At 38.7% G+C, this 24,689-nt stretch overlaps 1 non-coding gene across 1 annotated transcript; it reads left to right on the plus strand.

Moving 5' to 3' along the window:
* The first annotated feature begins 18,789 nt into the window (after positions 1–18,789).
* LOC148563858 (small nucleolar RNA R71) lies at positions 18,790–18,893 on the plus strand. The gene has a single exon (XR_015884081.1). It is a non-coding gene; the product is annotated as a small nucleolar RNA R71 (small nucleolar RNA).
* Positions 18,894–24,689: the final 5,796 nt, after the last annotated feature.

Below are 24,689 nucleotides of genomic sequence, written 5' to 3' on the forward strand. Positions count from 1 at the left end.
TTCTTGTGTGCGTTGTTCTCTCTCTATGATTGTGATCCTTAGTTTGTTTGACTCTATATGTCCATTGTTATATGTATGAATGCATGTACATGATTGAGGCCATCAATTCGCTTAGCTACTTACCCAAATGACCTTACCTTATAACAACCTTTGCAACCAATTTTGAGCCTACGCTTAACCCACTTATTCTTAATTTTAGCGCATCACAAGCCAAAGGTGAAAAACCATGAATGTCCCTATTTGAATCATTGGATAGCTTAGGCTAGTACGTGTGTGCCATTCAAGTGTGGAAAAACGGGGGGAGGGGGGAGCATCGGCTGAGGTAAGAGCATGTTATTGTTCTTGTTAAAAATATTGAAAAGTGGATACATACTCATGTGTTGATTAAATGAATAGACCTTATGAATTGATGTTCTTGTATATAGCAAAAAAGAAAAGAAAAAAATAATATGTGTAGAAAAAAAAAGAAAGAGAAAAGACAAGAAAAGAAAAGAAAAGAAAAAAAATATATATATATAGAAAAAAAAGAAAGAAAAAGAGAAGCAATAAAAGGGGACAAAATGCCCCAAAGTCAAGACCTAAAGACAAATAAATGCATATGTATAATGATCAAAAGTAAATGCATGAGTATGTGAAAGAGTGAGGAATGGGGAGTTAGGATAGTACATAATTGTATAGGATGTTATATAGGTTAGGAGGGGAGCTTAAGTTAATCAAAGGATTCAATCTTTAGCCCACTTAGCCAAATATATAACCCTACCTTAACCCTAATCCCATTACAACCTAAGGAAAGACCTCATGATATATGCATGCATGCATAGAACAACTGTTGATTGTTAGAGGAAGAACAAATTTTAGAAAAGCATGAAGTACGAGAAGATTGAGTGATCAACCCTATACACCGAGCAAATAGAGTGCAAACACTTCCGGTGAGGGATTCAAAGCTCAATTTCTTGTTCCCGGCTCTCGCGAGCGTTCTTCATGCAAGCCATGCATATTTCACTTTGATGACTAAAATTGGTAGAGTTCATACATTGCCCATCATCTTGCCCTATGTGCATATATATATATATATATATATATGTGTGTGTGTGTGTGTGTGTGTGTGTGTGTGTGTGTGTGTGTGTGTGTTCTAGGAAGATTGAATTACTCTTGACCAAGTAGATAGTAGCATACACCCTAGTTGCATTCATGTAGGTAGATTGCATCCCATGAGTCCCACCCTCTTGTGATCCTTTGATCTTTTACTTTCCTTTAGCATGAGGACATGCTATACTTTAAGTGTGGGGAGGTTGATAAACCCCGTTTTTAGGGTTTATCATGTGTAGATTTTAAGGGTTTTATCAATGATCTTCCACACTTATTCACATAAAACTGCATGATTTTGTGTTCCTCTCCCCACTTTGCTTCATAAATGAAAACATGCTTCTTTTGCATCAAAATTGATATATTGTAATCCTCCTCTATTACCAGTCGATGCCTTGATCCATTTGTTAAGTGGTTTCAGAAGTTATAGGGCAAAAATGGCTGAGAAGAGTGAAGGAAGCATGCATAAATGGAAGGAGCATGGAATAAAGCAAGTTTTGAAAGTTGGGCTTGTGCGCGCACGGTACGTGCGGATGTGTACCCCCAGAGCCGGCTAGATGGAGCCGAGACAAGAAGCCGGCGTGTCTACATGGCTGGGCCATAATTCCTTTGACGCGCGTGCGCACTGCACGCCTGCGCGTAGGTCGCGAAAAACCCCAAGTGCGCATACGCGCCGATGTGCGCACGTGATTTTTTAAGAAGAAAATGTGACCAGCAATTTCAAGGAGTCCCAGGCCCTGTTTTGGAGCAGAATTTTGGAGAGAAAAGCTTAAGAAGACCAAGGATTAGGGGTGTGGAAACAATTAGTCATAATTATAGATATTTTGGGTAGTTAGTTAGATTTTGCTTTTAGAGAGAAAAACTCCAACTTCTCTCTAGGATTTCACTTTCTCCATTGCAATTCTCCTTTGATTTCTTGGTGAGATCTATTGCTAATTCACTTTTACTTTGATACAAGTTGTATATCTACTCTTCTTCTACTCTCAATTAGTGTTCCTTTGATTCTATCTCTAGGATCTAGATTTGTGACTTTGATACTTTGAATTTTGGTTAATGAATTGAGGAATTTCATTCAATTGATTGATTGTAGATGATTGTTTGGATTAGATAGCTTTAATTCAATTCTTCTCTCTCAATTTCATCATGTCTTCTATAATTACCTATCAATTGTTTGTGAAAATGACAAACCTAGCTATGGAGTAGATTTCTCTTACTTGGCTTAGGGGTTGAGTTATTGGAGACACTTGAGTAGTGGATATCAATTGTTGATTAAGAATTGAGAGTTGCTAATTGACTTGGAGTGCACTAAAGCTAGACTTCCCTAGGGTGAGACTAGGACTTGTTACTCAAGTTAATTATTCTCACTTGACTTTCTTCCATTATTAGGGGGTTAACTAAGTGAAGCAAGAATCAACTCTTATCACAATTGAAGGAAACTATGATGATGAAACTTCCATTACTTACCCTTAGCCAAGGCTTTGATGCGGGTGGAAACTTGTCTCTCCACAAATCTCCCTTCAGCAAGTGTACTGGATTTGTCGTCAAGTAAAAACTCACAATAGAGTGAGGTCGAATCCCACAGGGATTGATTGATCAAGCAACTTTAATTAGAAGAATGTTCTAGTTGAGCGAATCCAGAATTTGGGTTGAGAGTTGCAGAAAATAAAATGGCGGGAATGTAAATAACAGAAAAGTAAATGCTAGAATTAAAGGACTGGAAGTAAATGACTGAAAATAAATTGCAGAATTGTAAATGGGAATGGGGGATTTGCTTATAAAAGTAAATGGCAGAAATTAAAGAGAATGGGTAAGATCAGAGATGGGGAGTTCATTGGGCTTAGGAGATGTTGCAATTCTCCGGATCATGTTCATTTTCATCTCTTCCTCAATCAATGCACTCATTGATCTCCTTGGCAATCTTAATTGATTGAATTACAATTTCTTGCAATTCAATCTCTCAAGTCTTGATCAATAGCCAATTCCTTGGTCAATTGCTCATGAGAAGAGATGAAGTATGGTCACTGATTATACCACATGCATTTCCCAAATCAAGTATTGAGAGGGTTATAGTCACATACCCATCCAAACCCAATTTGGTCCAACATGAGAAATCATTTCTAGTTTGATCTCTTCATTCCTCTTTCAAGGTTCAAAAGAGATCCAAGTTTGAATAGCTTCTTTTCCAAGATAACTACTCAATGGGATGAAGATCGAAAGCTTTCAAGTAAAATCAAGAGAAAAGATAGAAGAAGAATAATGAAAATTAGTATTGATCCATCAAATTACAACAGAGCTCCCTAACCCAATGAAAGGGGTTTAGTTGTTCATAGCTCTTGAAAATGAAAACAAAGATGGAGAATACATCATAAAACTAGAAAATACAGAGAAGGTAAAATACAGAGAGTAGTTCTCTTTTTCCAGCCTCCAGAACTTCTTTAACAATTCAAAGCTACTCCTATATATACTACTCTTCTCAGCTTTTAGTTTGCTCTTCAAGTCTTGGGCCTTTAGATCTTGAGTTTGAAACAGTTCTTTTCTTCATTTGGGCTTGGCTTTACTTGCAGAGAGAAAGTGCTAAGTGGGCAGAGACTTTAGCTCAGGGCATTAGGGGTGTTAACATTTAGTGAAAGTATAAGTTCGAGAACGTTAGTGACACTTAACATTTTCACTAACGTTCCAATGTACCCCTTTGCCTCACGTTAGAGCCCACGTTAACTAGGTTAACGTGGCTTTTAACGTGGCCTTGCCAACCTTCGAGAACGTTAGTGACACTCAACATTGTCACTAATGTTCCAGTGTACCCGTTTTTGCTTCACGTTAGAGTCCATGTTAACTAGGTTAACGTGGCTTCTAACGTGGCCTTGCCAACCTTCGAGAACGTTAGTGACACTTAACATTATCACTAATGTTCCAATGTGCCCCTAGATCTCACGTTAGAGTCCACGTTAACTAGGTTAACGTGGCTTCTAACGTGGCCATTCTTAGCCATCCCAACGTTAGTGACAATGTTGAGTGTCACTAACGTTGGCTCATCATTCATTCCTCATCGTTAGCTTCCACGTTAACTAAGTTAACGTGGAAGTTAACGTGGCTCCTTGAGGGGTTGTGTGGTTGCTTCCAACGTTAGTGACAATGTTGAGTGTCACTAACGTTGTCGACAACTCTCACTTCTTACGTTAGCTCCCACGTTAACCAGGTTAACGTGGGAGTTAACGTGGAGTGCTGCATCCTTAGGCCAACGTTAGTGACAATGTTGAATGTCACTAACGTTGGCTTCTCTTCCCCCTTTAACGTTAGAGGCCACGTTAACTAGGTTAACGTGGGCTCTAACGTGGCCACTCATGAGTGTTTGCCAACGTTAGTGACAATGTTAAGTGTCACTAACGTTGGCTCAACTTCCCTTCTCCACGTTAGAGTGCACGTTAACTTAGTTAACGTGACTCTTAACGTGGGCAATGATGGCTTTGAGAGTGTTATTGGCAATCACTTTTCTCATTAACCTTGCAAGTTACCTCCCTTTCCTTGCTTCCTTTGGTCCTGAAATCAAGCAACAGAGTGCATCAAAGTTCTAGTCCAAGTCATGGGTAATGCAGCATACAATTTGTCACCAAATTCATACAAAATCCTCATGAAATAATGTAAAATGAACAATGTATGCTTGAATCAAGGTGTAGGTGAATATCTACCCAAAACTAGCTTATTTCCTAAAGAAATGCATGAAACTACCCTAAAAACAGTAAATAAAAGGTCAGTGAAACTGGACAAGATGCCCTGGCATCAGGCTTTAATCTCAATTGATTGTTGTCTACTTTTGTTAGTTTAAATTCTTACACCAACTCTCAAAACCATAAAAGACTTCCTAATCAATGATATGCATTCTAAGGCAATTCCTAGGGAGAACGACCCGGGATCAATACTCTCGGCCATAGATTTTAGAATTATTTAATGTGATATTTGCGTGTTGGTTAGACTATACTCACGATTGGATTCATTGCTAATCTCTAACTGGCATAAGAATAATTCGGTTCATCAGTGCGCACGCACAAGTGGCAGAAAACAAGGGAATGCACACGCACAAGGCATGCTGGCGCTGCAAACAGGGGGTATAAAGGCTTGTGTGCGTACACACAGGTGGTGTGCGTACGCACAAAAAAGTGAAAATTTGTTGTTGCGTGCGTGCGCACAAGTGTGTGCGCACGCACATGCCCTATTTTTCCCAAAAATTTTTCTTTAAAATCTAAGGCACCAAGCCTTAGCTCAATCAAAACTCAACCCCAAAACATGCAAGAATCCATAAATTCATGATCCAAACCGAAATTAACATATCTAAACTTAAAATTAACTAATCCTAAGCTAACCATAATATATACAAAAAGAGAAGAGTTTAGAACAATGTTACCAAACACTTTTATTTAATGTCTTTAAGTTAGACAATTGGGAGAGTCCTTGCTATGGTGGCTTGTGCTTGACTTCCCCACGAAATGCTAGAATGTTCAATGTCCTCCGGGATCCCAATCCTAACTGTCAACAAAAACAAAAGATAACCAAAAAGCAAGCTATTTACATATTAACATATATACAATAGCCAACAAGAAACACCAATGCAACTCCCCGGCAACGGCGCCAAATTTGACAAGAGAACTATTGTTAGTCTAGATTTTCATAAAATAGAATTCTATCGTTGAAAGTATAGTCTAGACCAACAATTAATTCCCAAGATCAAATATTAAATTCAAGTTAAAAATAACCGAGAGTAATTAAACCTCGGGTCGTTCTTCCCTAGGAGTTGCAATGAAATGTACATTTATTGGCTATGAGAGAGAGAGCATAGGGATTGTGAATGCAAGAAAGCAAGAAATGTAAATAGCAAGGAAGTAACTTAGCATGCAAGGAATTAAATGGAAGCAAGTAAGGGTAATGATCATGGAAATTAAATGCTAAAAAGAGCTCTTAGTGAGAATTGGGGAGTTTAGGACTCCTATCCTAGTTATGGAGCACAAACATGGCAATTGTTTGGAATTCAATCCAAATTAGTCAATCCTCCTTGAGAATTAGTCAAAAGCATAATTGGTCTCAATCCATAAGTCCTAGTCAACTCACTAATTACTTAGTGAAAGACTAGCGTCAATGGAAACCAAACCAATTAACTATTCTCACACAATGCAGAATGGACATCCACAACTCAATTCCACCCAAACACTCAATTTCTCAACCAAGAGTGTGAAAACTAAACATGCAAGAAATTAAACATCAAAGCAATAAAAGTCAAAAGCAATTAAAAGTCAAAGCAAGGAAGATTAAAATGCAAGAAACCTCTTGGCAAGTAATTGAAGGCTAAGGCTACCTATCCTAGTCATTGACCACAAACATATGATGATTATGAAGAGTTAATCCTACTTAGTCAACCTTACATCGAAGATAAGTCAAATAGGCATAGCTAATTCCAATCCCTAAGTCCTATGTCAACACTAAGGGGTCACATAGAGTCAAGAGAAACCAAATTAACTAACTACTCTAATATATCAAACAAGAATGGACATCAATGACTCAAGGATTACCAAAGTCAACAAATTCAAGCCAAGAGTGGAGAAAAACTAAGTGAAAACTAAGCCAAGCATTTTATCAAACACTTGGTGTGCATGAGAATAAAATAATATTAAATTGCAATGAAATAAATTCTAAAACTACCAAAGCAAGAAAGTGACAATGAGAACTAAAGAAAGCAATAAATGACATGGAAACATAAATTTGCATTAATTGGAATTAAAATAACAAAAGTGTTCATAACATGAAATTTGCCATAAAAGAGAAGATAACAAAAGAGATGAAGAAGATAAAGACAAGGAAGCATAGAAGCATAAATGAAACTACATTAAAATAATAATTAAGGTGCTGAAATTAAAAGCAAACTAAGCTAAAAACCCTAATTCTAGAGAGATGGGGAAGCTTCTCTCTCTAGAAACTAAGAGAAAACATCATAAAAACTAAACTTAATTGCCCCCTTTCATTCCTCTTCACTTTGGCCTTAAATAGCTTCAAAAACTGAGTTGGAATGGGTTTTGGGGACCCAGAAATTGCCCCCAGAGGTTTCCAATTAATGAGATCACGTACAAGGACCTGTGCGGACGCACAGATGTGTGCGTCTACACACATGCTGAATTCTGACTTTTGCGTACGCACAAGTACCTGTGCGGACGCACAGGTAGGCTTATGTCCACTATAGTAAATTGCATATCATTTTGCAGCCCCAGACGTTAGTGACGTGGCGGAAATTGGCGAGTCAAGAATTGTTATAAGATATGCGTTGCAAGTATAGTTCTTAACCAACCAGAAATCCGCTTATCAATTTAGAAGGGTGTCACAAAAATTAAAATTAAAATACTGGAGTATGAATCCCAGGTCTTCTCCCAACGAGTTGTAGAAAGGTGTGCTATTTTATTGATCAGATGTTTTCAAAAATGGTTTGAGTTGAATAAACAGGAAATTAATTAGAGGAATTAAATAATTTAGATAAAAGCCTTGACTGGGAGTAGATTAGTTGGAAGCCCTATTCTTGTTGAAGTACTCTCAAGATTAATTGATAATTGAGGGTTGTTCTATTTAGTTATCCCTTACTAGGTAAGGAAAAGTCAAACAAGTTGGAATGCTACTTTTATTCACAAGTTCCAACCCACTCAATTAAAAGGGATTGGTGTCAGTGACTAGAGGGCAATCCAACAATAAACCCAATTACAATTTTTCTTTTTGAGCATTCCAACTCAAGGGTTCCTTTCAATCAACTCCCCATCAAGTTAGGAAACTACTCGCTCATTGTGAATGTGGAATTCATAACATAGGAAAGGGAATTAAAGAAAGACAAGATAAATAAAAATCAAAGAAATCAATTAAAAATAGAAGTAATTCTTGTATTAATAAATTCTAAAAATAATTCAATAGTAAAATTGAGTAAATTAAAGGACATGGAAGAGTAAGAGCCAAGTAAAGAAAACGAACTAGAATGACGAAGTCTTGATGAGGTAATAACTCTTCTCAATATCCCAATGTAAAAAGCAATAGAAATAAAATCCTAAGAACTATGAATATGTAGAGAGAAAACCTAGAGGAGGAGTAAAACTAGATCTAAAAATTGTGTAGAATGAATGTTGTTTCCGGTCTCTGCATGTTCTCTGGCTCTAGTCTACTTTACTGGGCCAAAAACTGGGTCAAAACAGGGCCCAAAATTGCCCCCAGCGAATTCTGCAGATTATGCAGATCGCGCACGTCACGCGATCGCGTCATTCATGAGGCCGCGTCATTCGGCGTTTTGCCCTGCCATGCGAGCGCGTCATCCACGCCTCTGCGTCACTTGTGCTATTCCAATCCGCGCAGTCGCGTGAGCCATGCGGCCGCGTCACTACGATTTTCTCTCTTTCGCGCGATCGCGTGAGCCATGCGGCCGCATCACTTCTCGCTGGTCATCTCCTCAATTTCTTGTGTTCCTTCTATTTTTGCAAGCTTCCTTTCTAATCTCCAACTCATTCATGCCCTATAAAGCCTGAAACATTTAACACACAGATCACGGCATCGAATGGAATAAAGGTGAATTAAAATACATAATTAAAAGTCTCTAGGAAGCAAGTTTTCAATCATGTAATAATTTTAGGAAGGAAATATAAATGCATGCTAATTATATGAATAAGTGGGTAAAGATCACGATAAAACCACACAATTAAACACATTATAAACCATAAAATAGTGGTTTATCAACCTCCCCACACTTAAACATTAGCATGTCCTCATGCTTAGTTGAAGGAGATAAAATAAATGAGTAGGAACATGTAAAACTCATGCAATGCAATGCAACCTATATATGTGAATGAAACTATATGATTCTTGTCCACTTGATCAATAGTAAATAATCTCTTCAAAATAATTACAAATCAAATTCCACTAATTCAATTCTTATACAGTAAGAACAGATAAAAATGCAAGAAGTAGCTCATGAAAGCAGGGAACATAGAATTTTAAGCATTGAACCCTCACTGATGATGTATGTACGCTCTAATCTCTCTAGTGTATAGCGCAATCACTCTATCCTTCTCTAATCATGCTCTCTAATTTTTTTTTGTTCTTCTCCTAACCAATCAACAACATTTAATATACTAATGCAAATATCATGAGGTCTTTTCAAGGTTGTAATGGGGCCAAGGTAATGGTAAGGATACATATATGGCTAAGTAAGCTTATAAACTGAATCTTTAATTAACCCAAGCTTTAACATAACCTATATATATTCTATATAACTTTAAAATTCATGCCTAGCTACCCAGAATTTCCCTTTCACATTCCATACTCGTGTATCAACTTTTTATTTTAATTTTATCATACATGCATTGATCTTTGAATTCTTAACTTAGCATTGGGGTAATTTTGTCCCCTTATTTATTTATTGAATATTTTTGGTTATTTTTTAACATAAACATAAAAATAAACATAGCTTATCAATGCACATAGATTTTTAATTCTTATAGTTTCACATGAGTAGGTATCCAAATTCCCATTATATTATCATGACACATTCCTTTATTATCTTTTGTTCCCACAATTTCCCATACTTAATTAGCACACAATTCTATCTTAAGCTAACCAAAGATTCAATTTGGGATATATAATTGCTTTCCGCTTAAGGCTAGTAATTTGGTAAAATATAGAACAAATAGGATTTAAAGGCTCAAAGTGGCTAACAAAGGTAATTGAAAGGGTAGGTTTAATTTGGATAAGTGAGTTTAAACAAATAATGGCCTCAATCATATGTAAGCATACAAATATAATAAACATTGGACATATAGGATGAAACAAAATATAGATTACAATCATAGAGAAGTAAACACACAAGAATAAAATAATTATGGTTAAATAATGTAACCATGCATAAAGGCTCAAATCTCACAGGTAGTGTGTTCTTTAGCTTAAAAATCATGTTCCAAATACAACTTCAAGCAAATTTAACATAAAAGTTTTAATTAAAGTTAGTGAAATTTTGTTCCAAAAATAGGGTCTTAGAGGAAAACTTATTGTCTTTTCAATCAAGTAGAACATGCACGCAACTAACCTATTACTATGCAATTTATCCTATTCTACAAAAGAAAAACTAACTAAATATCCTAATTTATTGGTGTTTAGAGAAGAGAAATTACCTCCGAAAGTCAGGTACTGATCAACCTCCCCACACTTAAGGCTTTGCACCATCCTCGGTGCCATCTGTCAGGAACAAAGGTGGGCTGGTAGCAGTATCTCCACAGTCGGGACCATCATGGCTTCCTGTGCTGGTAAAGGAAGTGGAGTCCGGGGTGTCTGAGTCCTTGAATTTTCCTATAATCAGCTCCTTAAGGTATGTGAATTGGCGCTTGTTACGGTGCTCTCTCATCTTAGCTTTGTGTTCCTGCCGATCCAACCTTTCGAGTATCTGATGGAGCAGTTGGTCTGTTGTAGGTGCTTGTGGTGTTGAAGAAGGAATATCTTCGACCAGTTCAGTAAGATGGCTTGTGGCGGCTGGTGGAGGTCTGATGTATTTCCCGTTAGGGACATACTGATCATCCCGTGGGAGCATGGCTTTGGTATCCCCAGCTCTGTAGAAAATTCCGGCTGCTGAGACAAGATCTGAGACCAAGGCGGGAAAAGGTAAGTTACCTGCAATTTGTACGTGTCCCATGGCATTCCGGATGTGTCTTGGTAGGTTCAGAGGTTGGTCTGTAAGGATGCATGGTGTGCATAAACTTGATATGCTACGATTTAGGAAATTGCACGATCGGCAAAATTCCTTCCGACAAGTGCACCGGTTATCGTCAAGTAAAAACTCACAATAGAGTGAGGTCGAATCCCACAAGGATTGGTTGAGTGAGCAATTCGGATTAGAAGTATGTTCTAGTTGAGCGGAATCAAGATTTAGATGAGAATTGCGGAATGTAAAATTGCATGAATTAAAGAGCGAGAAGCTAAATTGCTGAAATTAAAAGGGATGGGGGTGATTGCATGAATTTAATTGCAGAATGTAAAGAGAAAGTGGTAAATCAGAAATAGGGAGTTCATTGGGTGTTAGGAGATATTGAGATCTCCGAATCAAAACAACTTTTATCCCTTCCTCAACCAATGCATTCATTAAATTTTGCTTGGCAATCTTATATGATTGGATCCCAATCTCTTGGCTCACCAATTCTCTCTAAAAACAAACAAATTCCCAATCCCTTGGTTTAAATGTTCATAAGAAGAGATGATGCTCGATCACTGATTATACCACACAGTTTCATGAACCACAATTTGGTAGGATTACATGTCACAATATCCATCCAAACCCCAATCCAATTCACTGTGAGAAAGCTTCTCTAGCATGAATCCTCCATTCCTTTCCCAAGGTTCCGAAGGATTCCAATTATGGGTAGTTTCTTTCCCAAGACAACTACCCAATGGAATTAGATCGAGAAGCTTTCTAACAAAATTCAAGAGAAAAGATTGAAGAAGAAGATAAAACTATTATTGATTCATTGAATTACAATAGAGCTCCCTAACCCAATGAAAGGGGTTTAGTGAGTCATAGCTCTGAATTCAATTACAAAACTAAAAGAAAATAATCCAAAGTTCTCCGCGTCAAAAAAAAAAATGTTCTAACTAACTTAAATTCTATCCTATTTATACACTTTCTAAATTGAGCTTCTGTTGTGTTTCTTGGGCTTTGAGGCCTTTCCCTGATTTCCTTTTGCTTTGGGTTTATGGTCCATAATCCTGATGAGGCTGTGATCCAATTCTGTGACATTCATTGAGCAAACTTAGTGATAAACAAGTAATGACACAAGACTCAACAAATTGAAGCTCCAGACTTATCAATTCTTCAGGCCCAATCCCATAAACATGATATTCAATTGGGTTTCATACCATAATACGTTTAAGTTAATGTTTGTGCTCAAATGCTAACTTAAACTTCAATATATTTGGCCCAGAAACCCCTTTCAAAAAGTGGCGTTTAAGTTGAAGTTTAAGTTTCAGTTTAAGGTTAAACTGAAACTTAAACGTGGAAATGGAAGAAAGCAACCCAGGAGTGTGAAATGTCGAACACGTTTAAGCTTCAGTTTAAGGTTAAACTGAAGCTTAAACGTGGAAATGAAGAAAGCAACCCTGGAGGAGCAATTGGGTCGAACACGTTTAAGCTTCAGTTTAAGGTTAAACTGAAGCTTAAACGTGGAAATGGGAAAGCAACCCTGGAGGAGAGAAATAGTCGAACACGTTTAAGCTCCAGTTTAAGGTTAAACTGGAGCTTAAACGTGGAATGCTCCTGGTGCCTTTCTTACTTCTGGCGTTTAACCTCCAGTTTAAGGTTAAACTGGAGGTTAAACGTGGAAATGCTTCCTGGTGAGAAATTGTGTCGAACACGTTTAAGCTCCAGTTTAAGGTTAAACTGGAGCTTAAACGTGGAAATGCTCCCTTGGTGAAATTCTCATTCTGGCGTTTAACTTCCAGTTTAAGGTTAAACTGGAGGTTAAACGCCAGTTCCAGCATTTCTTAGCCTTCATGATTCTGGCGTTTAAGCTCCAGTTTAGGCTTAAACTGGAACTTAAACTCCACATGTGATATTCAAGCTTCCTTTATTGATTTTGTTGCTTCCTTGCCTAGCCTCTTCTTCCCTGAAATCATCCAAACAATTGCATCAAAGTCTTGCAAAATTTCATGAGAAATCTTCCATTCATAGCATTCAAGTAATATAACTAAAAACTCATGGAATTTGCATCAAAATCATACTGTTTGGATGGTTCATTGCTTTGTTATTCATTTAACCATTCTTGGTTACTTTAAGCTCAAGAAAATGCATAAAACAACTAAAACTAACAAAAAAATGCTAGTGAAACTAGCCTAAGATGCCTTGGCATCACAACACCAAACTTAATACTTGCTTGTCCCTAAGCAAGTCCTGAGTTATTTGAGAAGAAAGTATGAAACAGAAAGCAATTACATTGGCTATATTAGCAAGCATTTGAAGTTCATCAAAAGGGTTTTATGCAGAAAGTTGCAGCATCACTTTTTCATTCTTATCAGGTAAGATTATCACTTTTTCATTGCATCCATCAAACACTGCTATGGCCTCTTGTTATTCTTATGTCCTTGGCACTTTTCTCTTCTTTGTTTTTCTTTTCTTTTTCTTAGAGCTCCTTTGCTCCTTGTTTGCTTAGTGTCATGTGTTGCACAAGCCTTTGGCATTTTCTTTTTCTTATTAGTGCACTACACATATCCACTACAGGCATTTTAGTTCACATTTCTTCTTGAGACATTGGTGCCCAGCACCTCTTTATGTGACTAAATGTTTTGTATTTAGGTTGCTCTTGATAATGGACTTTTGGTTGATAATCCCGGGTTAGTTAACCCAAGTTACCAAGTGTTGAAACACTCCTCAGAACCTATTCATCTAAGCATATCCTTAATACATAAACACCACAGGCATTTGTCTCAGAAGTTCAAACCATTGGTGCCTAGCTTATTTTCTCAATTTTTTTTGCTTTTTGGTTGCCCTTTTTCAGTGGCTTTTTCTTCTTCTTTTTCTTTCTTTTTCATGGCCAAAGACATTTATTCATCAAGATCCATAGACAGTTTTCAATTTCTACACAAAAAATGATAATTCTACACTCTATTTCCAGTGATCTGACTAAACAATCAAGCATGCATACCACCACTTAATTCTACTTGATTTGTCACTAATTGAGCCAAGTTACTTTTGTTCAAACTTTTCTTTTATTTTTGGAAACAGAACAAGCATGGCAAGCATTTGTTTAAGAAGGTGAAGTTATATCCAAACATCTAGGCATTCACTTTATTCAAAGCAATAAACAGACAAACATACTAGAACTTTCACATAAAACTTAAATGACTTATAATGAAAGAAAGCTCATAAAGACAATTCAACAATTATCATTTGATTATTAAGGAACGAGACCACCTCTCATTTATTGCTTGGTTCTTCTTGATTCTTGGGATCCTGCTTCTTCTTGCTTCTTACCTCTTTTTGACCACTTGTACTTCCTTTGTCTTTTCTTATGAGCTTTTTCCAGAATCCAGCCTTTTTCATTGTTTCTTCCACTCCTTTTTCAAGGATCATTGCCTTGTTTATTTCTCCTTCTTTCCTCCCTTTGAAATACTCATCAAAAGCTGAGAATGCTGGGTCCATCTTGTGTAGATGTTCCCCTATGTAGTTAAGCTTGATTTGAGAACTGATGTTGTAATCAGCTTGAACTGAGTATCTTGCATTCTGCAAAGTGGTGGCTTCCTTGATTGCCAAGATATTGGCATCTTGGTGTTGGCATATGTGGCTGAGGGATTCCTGTAATTGTAAATTCTGTTCCCTTTGCAGATCTAAGAATCTTGATTCAAAGTTCCTTTGCATATCCATCATTTTTAGGTGAAAGTCCTCTTGTCTCTCCTGAGACCTCATGTATTGTTGAGACATTCCTTCTATGATTTCTTGCATTCTGCTCATATCCATGGGGTCTCTGGGAATTTGTTGTCTTCTTTCTGGAATTCCTTGCTCTTCTTGCTCTTCTTCTCCTTCTTCTCCTTCTTCTTGCTTTGCTTCTGCTTGTTGCCCTTCTTCATTTCTTCTTTTTGTATGTCTTGGAGCAATTGGGCCAAGAGTCATTCTGTACGCAGTTATGGCCATTCCAGGATATAGCCAATTAGGTCTTTCATCTTCAAGTGGTACTTGGGCATCGATGCATAGTCTAATGATGGTGCTAGGGAAGTGGAGCCAGGATTCAGGTCACTTTTCTCACTAAACTCTTGTATCTGTTCAGCAATGAGTTTATGAACTTTGATCTCCCCTCCCACCATAATGCAATGTAGCAAGATGGCTCTTTTAGGGACTATTTCTGAAGAGTTTGCAGTGGGTAGGATGGATCTCCTAACTATTGCATACCACCCTTTAGCTTCAGGTGTTAGGTCTCCCCTTCTCAAGACTCTTGGAGCCCCTCTTGTTTTTCTCACCCATTCAGCTCTGATGGCACAAAGGTCTTCAGCAATAGTCGTATAGTCAGGTTCTCCTATCATCCTTTCCTCATAACTTGCTTGGCTGAAACGTATGTTTTTCAGGCCAAGAGTTTTCATGATTGCCTTGGGGCTGAAGTCAACTTCCACCCTTCTCACATAGCTTTTGTATGTGGGTTCCACGGTTGGATCCTCCCTCACTGCATTTGCATAAAACTCTTTCACCAGGTTGATGTTGATTTTAGTGATTGGCTTAGTCAGGAGCTCCCACTTCCTCTTTTTGATCTTCTCCCAAACACCTGGGAACTCATCCTTTTCAAGGTCAAAGGGAACCTCAGCTAGTACCTTTTTAGGTCTCATCCATTCGGCTTGAATCTCATGGAAAACTGATTTGTATTTCCATGCATCGAATTCCCTTTCCTCCTCCATTGGCTGCTTGTCTTTTCTTCTTTTGTGGCTAGATGAGGCTGCCATTGGTTCTTTAGTTTTGGTAAGTGACAAGTTAAAGTTGACAAGGTGAAGCAAGAAGTGTTGTTAGAAGTGTGGTGAGGTTGTTTTCGACAAGAGATAGTTATGCTATGATGAAAGAAAATGTGCAGGAAGGAGATTTGGTGGTGTGGAACTCGTTCCCCAAGTGGTTCTTTATAGTGCACGCAAGTGAAAAATGGACGGCTAGGGTGATTTGTGAAGGGTGGCTTGATGGTAAATATATGAATTAGGGAGAAGGACGAATTGCTTTTCATTTTCTTGGAAGTATTCTGGGTGCATTAGGTTGTACATGTAGCTATCTTTTCATGCAGAACTTCCTTTTCCCAAGTGTTAGTTTCAAAGACTTGTGAACTTTCTTTTTGACCAAGCACCGTACCTCCCCCCTTGTCTTTTTCTTCCATTCTTATCCTTCCTTTTGTACCTGCACAAACAAACAAATTTGCTATCATTTTTTTTTCGGTCCATGTGAATAATGAATAGTACTTGCACATGTTTTTTCATTCTTTTTGAATTGTAAATCAATGATTGACTTCATGAGCTTATAGCCGTGACCTTGTATGTATGCACACTTATTACTGGACACCAAACTTAGTGTTTGGTAATGTCTCCTGATGACATGAAATCCATGTTGGTTGTCCTTAATGAATGTGCATAATTCTAATAAATCATAGTCACTTTGGCTCTTTGATCCTAAACAATTTTACTACCTAAAGTAATTGAAATCAAAGTATTAAAACATGCAAATGGTATACTTGTCATGAATTTCTAAATCCAGAGGAACTTCTTGCTTTTCATTAACTGTGTTCTAAAAGGAACACCAAACTTAATGTTTGGTTGTGCACCTTGAATGAAAGATTGAATACAATTTGAATAAAATTTGGGGTGCCTTCAGGCACACCAAACTTAGAGACCAATTGCATTTTACATGCAATGTTTAGTGCACTCTTTCAACAGTTGTCCTGAGGATTCAAGTTCATGCATAAGAAACCATGCTTTATTAGATGCAAAGCAAAATAATAACGAGTAAGGATACTAAAACATGGGTTGCCTCCCATGAAGCGCTTCTTTAACGTCACTAGCTTGACGGTTGTCCCTTGTTAGGGTGGATTGTAGTGCTTGATGTTTTCTCCTCTCACTATGAAAACGTCCCCATTTGATTCCTTCATGACTTCTAAATGTTCCATAGAAAGAACTTTCCTGATTGTGAACACTTGAGGGAGCTGGGAAGGAATGGTTTTGAGGCCAGGTGGGATTGGCAGATAATGACTTGATATCACTTTATCTCCCGGAGAGAAACCTTCAGTGGGAATTTTCTTGTTTCTCCACCCTCTTGGCAATTTCTTTACAATTCTTCCCTTTCTCTTGAGGATTTCTTCATTGACCCTTATGCCAGGAGGATCCTTCTGATCTGTTTCTATTGATTCTTGTGGCTTTAACTCTTGCAATTCTTGTTTGCCTTCCAAGGACTGTTTCAGAGTTTCAGCTGCTAGATTGCTTTCCTCCAAACACAGATGGCTACTATCATCCTTAGGCTTTTCAGGTTCTGGTTCAGGCTCAGATGCAGGTTTGAAAACATTGAAAATGAGCTGTTCATCATGTATTCTCAAAATTAGCTCTCCTTGTTCTACATCTATGAGCGCTATAGCAGTGGCTAGAAATGGCCTTCCCAGAATGATAGGGTGTAGGTAGCTTTCCTCCATGTCCAAAATGACAAAGTCTGTGGGGAAGAAATAATTTCCCACTTTCACCAGCACATTTTCAACTACCCCTTCAGCTTGCTTCTGAGTTTTGTCAGCCAGTTGTATGATTACATCAGTGGATCTCACCTCATTCAGTTGTAGCCTCTTCATAAGAGTCAGAGGCATCACATTTATGCTAGCTCCTAGATCACAGAATCCTCTGTCAATTTTTGTTTCCCCTATGATGCAGGGGATATGAAAACTTCCTGGGTCTGTTTTCTTAGAGACTATGTCCTTCTTGATGAGGGCACTGCATTCTTTGTTCATTATTACAGTTTGTCCTCCCTTCAAAACTCTTTTCTTGCTCAGCAATTCCTTTAAATACTTGATATGTGTAGGCATCTGCTGGAGAATCTCAAGAAAGGGAATATTGATATGGAGAGACTTAAATGTCTCTAAAAACCTTGAATAGGTTTTCCCTTTTTCACCTCCTCCTAACCTCTGAGGAAATGGTGCTTTTGGTTGGTATGTTTCCAGCATGCCTTTTTGTAGTTCCTTGGCTTGCTCAGTTTCACTTTCCTGCTTAGCTTCTTCCACACCTTCCTTCAAGATTTCTGGCTCCTGTTCTGAGGGTCTAATTCCTTCTTCTTCTGAGACTTCCTTCAATATGGTGATGGCCTTGCATTCTTCCCATCTCACTCCCTTTTGTTCCCCTTTAGGATTCTTTTCTGTGTCACTAGGGAACACTGCAGTTGACTTGGGGGCCTGTTGAGATAGCTCTCCTACTTGAGACTCCATCCTCTTGAGTTTTTCACCATGGTTCCTTAAGGTAGATCTCACATCATCCCTAAAGCTTTTCAACTCACTTATGTCCTGACCCATGTTTGCCAGCATTCCTTCTATCCTGTTTAATTGATCTTGAAATTGTTGGTTCGGATTAGGTTGGGTAGGTTGATTATTTTGGCCATGATATGATGGTTGGGAGTAAGTGTTTTGTGTGGCTTGGTATGATCTTTGGTTGGAGTTTTGGTATGTGGACTTGTTATGTTGGTTTTGGTTGTAAGGTTTGTGGTTTTGTGGTTGGGTTTGTTGATCCCCCCACCCAAAGTTTGGGTGGTTTTTCCATCCTGGGTTGTAAGTGTTGGAATGTGGATCATATGATTGCCTTTGTTGGTTTCCCACATAGTTGGCCTCTTCCCAATCACCTCCTTCAGTGCTTACTTCCTCTTGATCTTGTGTGTGTATTGCAGCCACTTGCTTTGTTTCTAATTTCCTGGTGAGCTCTGCTAGTTGCTTGGCAAACACCTTGTTTTGGGCTAAAATTGTATCAACATGGTTAAGCTCCATGACTCCCTTAGTGTTGTGTCTCTCTGAAGCATAGTAGTACTCATTCTCAGCCAATGTCTCAATCACTTCAATGGCTTCTTCCACAGTCTTTTTCCTGTTCAATGAACCTCCTGATGAATGGTCTACAGCCTTCCTTGATTCATAAGAAAGTCCATCATAGAAAATATGCAATTGCACCCAGTCATGGAACATGTCTGGTGGGCATTTCCTTGTCAAATCCTTGAATCTCTCCCATGCCTCGTAGAGAGTTTCACCATCTTGTTGTCTAAAAGTCTGAACCTCAGATCGAAGCCTATTGACCTTTTGTGGGGGGTAGAAACGTGCCAGAAACTTGCTTTCCACCTCATCCCAGGTTGTTAGGCTCCCCCTTGGGAATGATTCCAGCCACTTAGCTGCCTTGTCCCTAAGTGAAAATGGGAACAAGAGCAGTTTATAGGTATCTTCCTGGACTCCATTGGACTTCACAGTGTCGCAAATTCTCAGGAATTTTGTGAGATGTTGGTTTGGATCTTCATTAGCACTCCCACCAAATGAACAATGATCCTCCACAAGTGATATTAGCTGTGGTTTGAGTTCAAAATTGTTGGCCTGAATGGGTGGTTTCTGAATGCTGCTACCACAATTCCCAGAAGTTGGGTTTATGTATGAACCAAGAACCCTCCTCTCGGGAATGGCATTGTTTCCATCAGCTCTCTCATGGTTGTGAACTTCTCTATCCATGTTGAGATCTAGAGCTTCCTCAAAATTGTCCTCAGATTCTCCTTCAGATTCCTCTTCTCTCAGTACTCTCTTCCCTCTTGCTTCCCTTCTAAGTCTATGAAGGGTCCTCTCTGGTTCGGTATATGGAGGAGTTGATGTCTCTCCTCTCCTACCTGTCATACAAGAGCACAGCACAGGCACCAAACAAGTGAAATACTCTTGGTTAATGGAAGAGTATGGTTAGAGCAGTTGAGGAATTAATTCAAATAGTTAGTGAGTCAGTGAGTTAGTTGCTTGAATTTAAAGGCATAAAGAAAGAAAGCATGTAACAGAGTGCAGAAATTAAAATTCAACAAGTAACTTGAACTGAATTAACAAAGCAAGAAAAATGCTCAATCTAGTTAACTTCCAATTTGAGAATTGACAATCGAAAACCAATCCCCGGCAACGGCGCCATAAACTTGGTGTGCATAAACTTGATATGCTACGATTTAGGAAATTGCACGATCGGCAAAATTCCTTCCGGCAAGTGCACCGGTTATCGTCAAGTAAAAACTCACAATAGAGTGAGGTCGAATCCCACAAGGATTGGTTGAGTGAGCAATTCGGATTAGAAGTATGTTCTAGTTGAGCGGAATCAAGATTTAGATGAGAATTGCGGAATGTAAAATTGCATGAATTAAAGAGCGAGAAGCTAAATTGCTGAAATTAAAAGGGATGGGGGTGATTGCATGAATTTAATTGCAGAATGTAAAGAGAAAGTGGTAAATCAGAAATGGGGAGTTCATTGGGTGTTAGGAGATATTGAGATCTCCGAATCAAAACAACTTTTATCCCTTCCTCAACCAATGCATTCATTAAATTTTGCTTGGCAATCTTATATGATTGGATCCCAATCCCTTGGCTCACCAATTCTCTCTAAAAACAAACAAATTCCCAATCCCTTGGTTTAAATGTTCATAAGAAGAGATGATGCTCGATCACTGATTATACCACACAGTTTCATGAACCATAATTTGGTAGGATTACATGTCACAATATCCATCCAAACCCCAATCCAATTCACTGTGAGAAAGCTTCTCTAGCATGAATCCTCCATTCCTTTCCCAAGGTTCCGAAGGATTCCAATTATGGGTAGTTTCATTCCCAAGACAACTACCCAATGGAATTAGATCGAGAAGCTTTCTAACAAAATTCAAGAGAAAAGATTGAAGAAGAAGATAAAACTATTATTGATTCATTGAATTACAATAGAGCTCCCTAACCCAATGAAAGGGGTTTAGTGAGTCATAGCTCTGAATTCAATTACAAAACTAAAAGAAAATGATCCAAAGTTCTCCGCGTCAAAAAAAAATAAAATGTTTTAACTAACTTAAATTCTATCCTATTTATACACTTTCTAAATTGAGCTTCTGTTGTGTTTCTTGGGCTTTGAGGCCTTTCCCTGATTTCCTTTTGCTTTGGGTTTATGGTCCATAATCCTGATGAGGCTGTGATCCAATTCTGTGACATTCATTGAGCAAACTTAGTGATAAACAAGTAATGACACAAGACTCAACAAATTGAAGCTCCAGACTCATCAATTCTTCAGGCCCAATCCCATAAACATGATATTCAATTGGGTTTCATACCATAATACGTTTAAGTTAATGTTTGTGCTCAAATGCTAACTTAAACTTCAATATATTTGGCCCAGAAACCCCTTTCAAAAAGTGGCGTTTAAGTTGAAGTTTAAGTTTCAGTTTAAGGTTAAACTGAAACTTAAACGTGGAAATGGAAGAAAGCAACCCAGGAGTGTGAAATGTCGAACACGTTTAAGCTTCAGTTTAAGGTTAAACTGAAGCTTAAACGTGGAAATGAAGAAAGCAACCCTGGAGGAGCAATTGGGTCGAACACGTTTAAGCTTCAGTTTAAGGTTAAACTGAAGCTTAAACGTGGAAATGGGAAAGCAACCCTGGAGGAGAGAAATAGTCGAACACGTTTAAGCTCCAGTTTAAGGTTAAACTGGAGCTTAAACGTGGAATGCTCCTGGTGCCTTTCTTACTTCTGGCGTTTAACCTCCAGTTTAAGGTTAAACTGGAGGTTAAACGTGGAAATGCTTCCTGGTGAGAAATTGTGTCGAACACGTTTAAGCTCCAGTTTAAGGTTAAACTGGAGCTTAAACGTGGAAATGCTCCCTTGGTGAAATTCTCATTCTGGCGTTTAACTTCCAGTTTAAGGTTAAACTGGAGGTTAAACGCCAGTTCCAGCATTTCTTAGCCTTCATGATTCTGGCGTTTAAGCTCCAGTTTAGGCTTAAACTGGAACTTAAACTCCACATGTGATATTCAAGCTTCCTTTATTGATTTTGTTGCTTCCTTGCCTAGCCTCTTCTTCCCTGAAATCATCCAAACAATTGCATCAAAGTCTTGCAAAATTTCATGAGAAATCTTCCATTCATAGCATTCAAGTAATATAACTAAAAACTCATGGAATTTGCATCAAAATCATACTGTTTGGATGGTTCATTGCTTTGTTATTCATTTAACCATTCTTGGTTACTTTAAGCTCAAGAAAATGCATAAAACAACTAAAACTAACAAAAAAATGCTAGTGAAACTAGCCTAAGATGCCTTGGCATCAATGCATCATAGTAGAACGGCCATGTCCGTAGTGAAGGAGGACTCGTGAGTGCTCGGAAAGACGTAATGGGACATGATCTGTGCCCATACGCGAGCTTCCAAGGTAAGTGCTGAAGCCGATATTCCCTTAGGGCGGGTACGATGGTATCCGTAGATCCAATGGCTGCCAGGTAGTGCGATAACTCTGAGAACGGCGTCCCAGTCAAATTGGTACATCTGGCGCTTGAGTGTGGCTTCTTGAAAGGCGTCCAATCCTTCTGGAACAGGGGGAAGACCTAGAGCTTTTTGAATGACCTCTTCTGTAATGGAGACTTGCTTCTGACGGACAAAGACAGACTGCAGGGTTGGCAGTAGATGTTGGAGTAGAACTCGACTACCCAAGAAAGATTGACCTACCTCGGCTGTCTCTGTAGGAAACCCCATTGTCTTTGTGCAATTTGCGGCTCAACAAAGGTAGCAATATGGTTTGGGAGGAGAAGAAGGTATTCTTTATTGTAACTCCTTGCTGCCAGGATGGGGAACATCTGCTCACAGTAGCGATTGGGAAATCGCGCAGTGTCCTTTGCTGGGAAGGCTTTTTCTTTATCATCAACCTTTATAATCCTCTTAGTTCTTTTTGTTGAGCGTTTAACCGCAGTTGAAGAGGGCTCTGCCACTAATGCTCTTTTTGTTCCTCTTCTTGCTGGTAGTTTGGGAGTAGCTTTATCTTTTCCTATCTTGGTGGCCATCCTGAAAAAGGAAAAAAGAAAGTAACGTAAATTCAAAGAGAAAGAGCAAGGAAGAGGGTTGTATAAGTGATAAACAATGCACGGTAAAGAGGATGTTGTGAACACATGGTCATGACTACATGTGAAAAGTTCATCAATGGAAATATAGCAAGTGCATTGGAGGATAATTAAATGCAAGTGGTTTATTGGCATGCAGGCAAAGGCATGAGTAGCATAGATCAAGCATTTAATTAGTCAAATGTGTTATCACTCGTAACAAACTAGCCATCACGTTTGTATTGACAATTAAATTCAATTAATACAATAGTAAAGGAAATTTGTGAAAAGCAAGCATTAAATAGTAGAATAGAATAATGTAGAAAAATGCATGATGCCATATGGGCTTTTTCACAAACACATAGCATGCATGGTAAATAAGGTATAGAAAGTATTAAAGTGAACATGCAAGCAACCCTTTTAAAAAAAAGGTAATATATAATTGTCAAACAATTTTACAACAATCCACAAGCATATAATGAGAAATAATGACTCAAATAAATTTCCAACACCAAGTAAAAAGGAAAAAGAAAGAAAAAGAAAACATGGATAAGGAAAGTAAAAAGAAAATAAAATAAGTTAACATATAGAAATAAGAAGAATAATAGAAAAGTAAGGGGGGAAGAAGAAAAGAAAACCTTGTTAATGGGGGTGAGAGAGAGAGAGAGAGTAGAAAGTGAGAAAGAAGGAAGAAGGAAGAAGGAAGAAGGAAGAAGGAAGAAATAAGGAGGGAAAAGAGAAAATAGGATTTGGGGAAAAGAAAGATAAGATAATTGGCAAATCAGGGAAGCTGTGCGGCGCAAGCGACGCGGTCGCGTGGGCACGCGGTCGCGCGACTTGCACTTATACTAATTGACGCAGTGCTACTGGCGCGAGGGCATCCTCGTACTTGCACAAGTCTCTGTTCAAACTCTTATTGCGCCAAATGTTGGGTGACGCGATCGCGTGGGGCACGCGATCGAGTGAGTGGCCATTAGAAGGATATGACGCGGGCGCGTGAGCCATGCATCCGCTTGGGAAGAATTGTGCGTTCAGCGCCAATCCAGCACCACTCTAGCACAACTTTCGGTCGTGCACCCTTTTCACGTCGAATTCCAGGGCACGCGGTCGCGTGGGGCGATTTGTGCCACGGGCACGCCTCCAGCCACTCTCTCGCGTGACTCTCTGTTCGTTTTATTATTTTCTCCAATCACCTGCGACGCGGACGCATTAATGATGCGGTCGCGTCGCGTGAATTTTTTTTAAAATAAAAGTATGTAAATGCAGATGCACGAAATGTACTAATAAAGAGAAGAGTTATTGAATAGGAAAACTAAGAATAAAGAAAAGAACGATCATACCATGGTGGGTTGTCTCCCACCTAGGACTTTGCTTTAACGTCCGTAAGTTGGACGCTCCACTAGCTTAGTCTTCGGCTATGTGGGGATCTTCCAAGAGGAAGATCTCGAGCTCCTTGTTTTTCTTCATCCTCTCTCCATGGTACAGCTTTAAATGTTGTCCATTAACTTTGATAAGTTCAGAGCTTGAAGGATGACTTAGGTGAAAAACTCCGTACAGTTCGGCTTTCTCTACTCTATATGGACCTTCCCATCTTGATCTCAACTTGCCTAGCATGAGCCTCAGTCGAGATTTGTAAAGGAGGACTAAATCCCCAGGTTGGAACTCTTTTCTCTTGATGTGCTGATCATGTACAACCTTCATCTTCTCCTTGTATAGTCTTGAGTTCTCATAAGCTTCTAGGCGAAGGCTTTCCAATTCTTGCAGTTGCAACTTCCTTTCAGCTCAGGCTTTCTCAATTCCCATGTTGCACTCCTTTACTTCCAAAAGGCTTTGTGCTCTACTTCAACAGGGAGATGACAAGCTTTTCCATAAACTAAGCGGAAAGGACTCATCCTAATGGGTGTTTTGTATGCTGTTCTGTATGCCCAGAGTGCATCTTGTAGCCTGTTGCTCCAGTCTCTTCTATGAGGCTTGACTATCTTCTGCAAGATACGCTTTATCTCTCT

Source organism: Arachis ipaensis, chromosome B5 (assembly GCF_059453495.1).
Source record: "Arachis ipaensis isolate K30076 ecotype BB chromosome B5, ASM5945349v1, whole genome shotgun sequence".
In the NCBI taxonomy this organism is placed as follows: domain Eukaryota; kingdom Viridiplantae; phylum Streptophyta; class Magnoliopsida; order Fabales; family Fabaceae; genus Arachis; species Arachis ipaensis.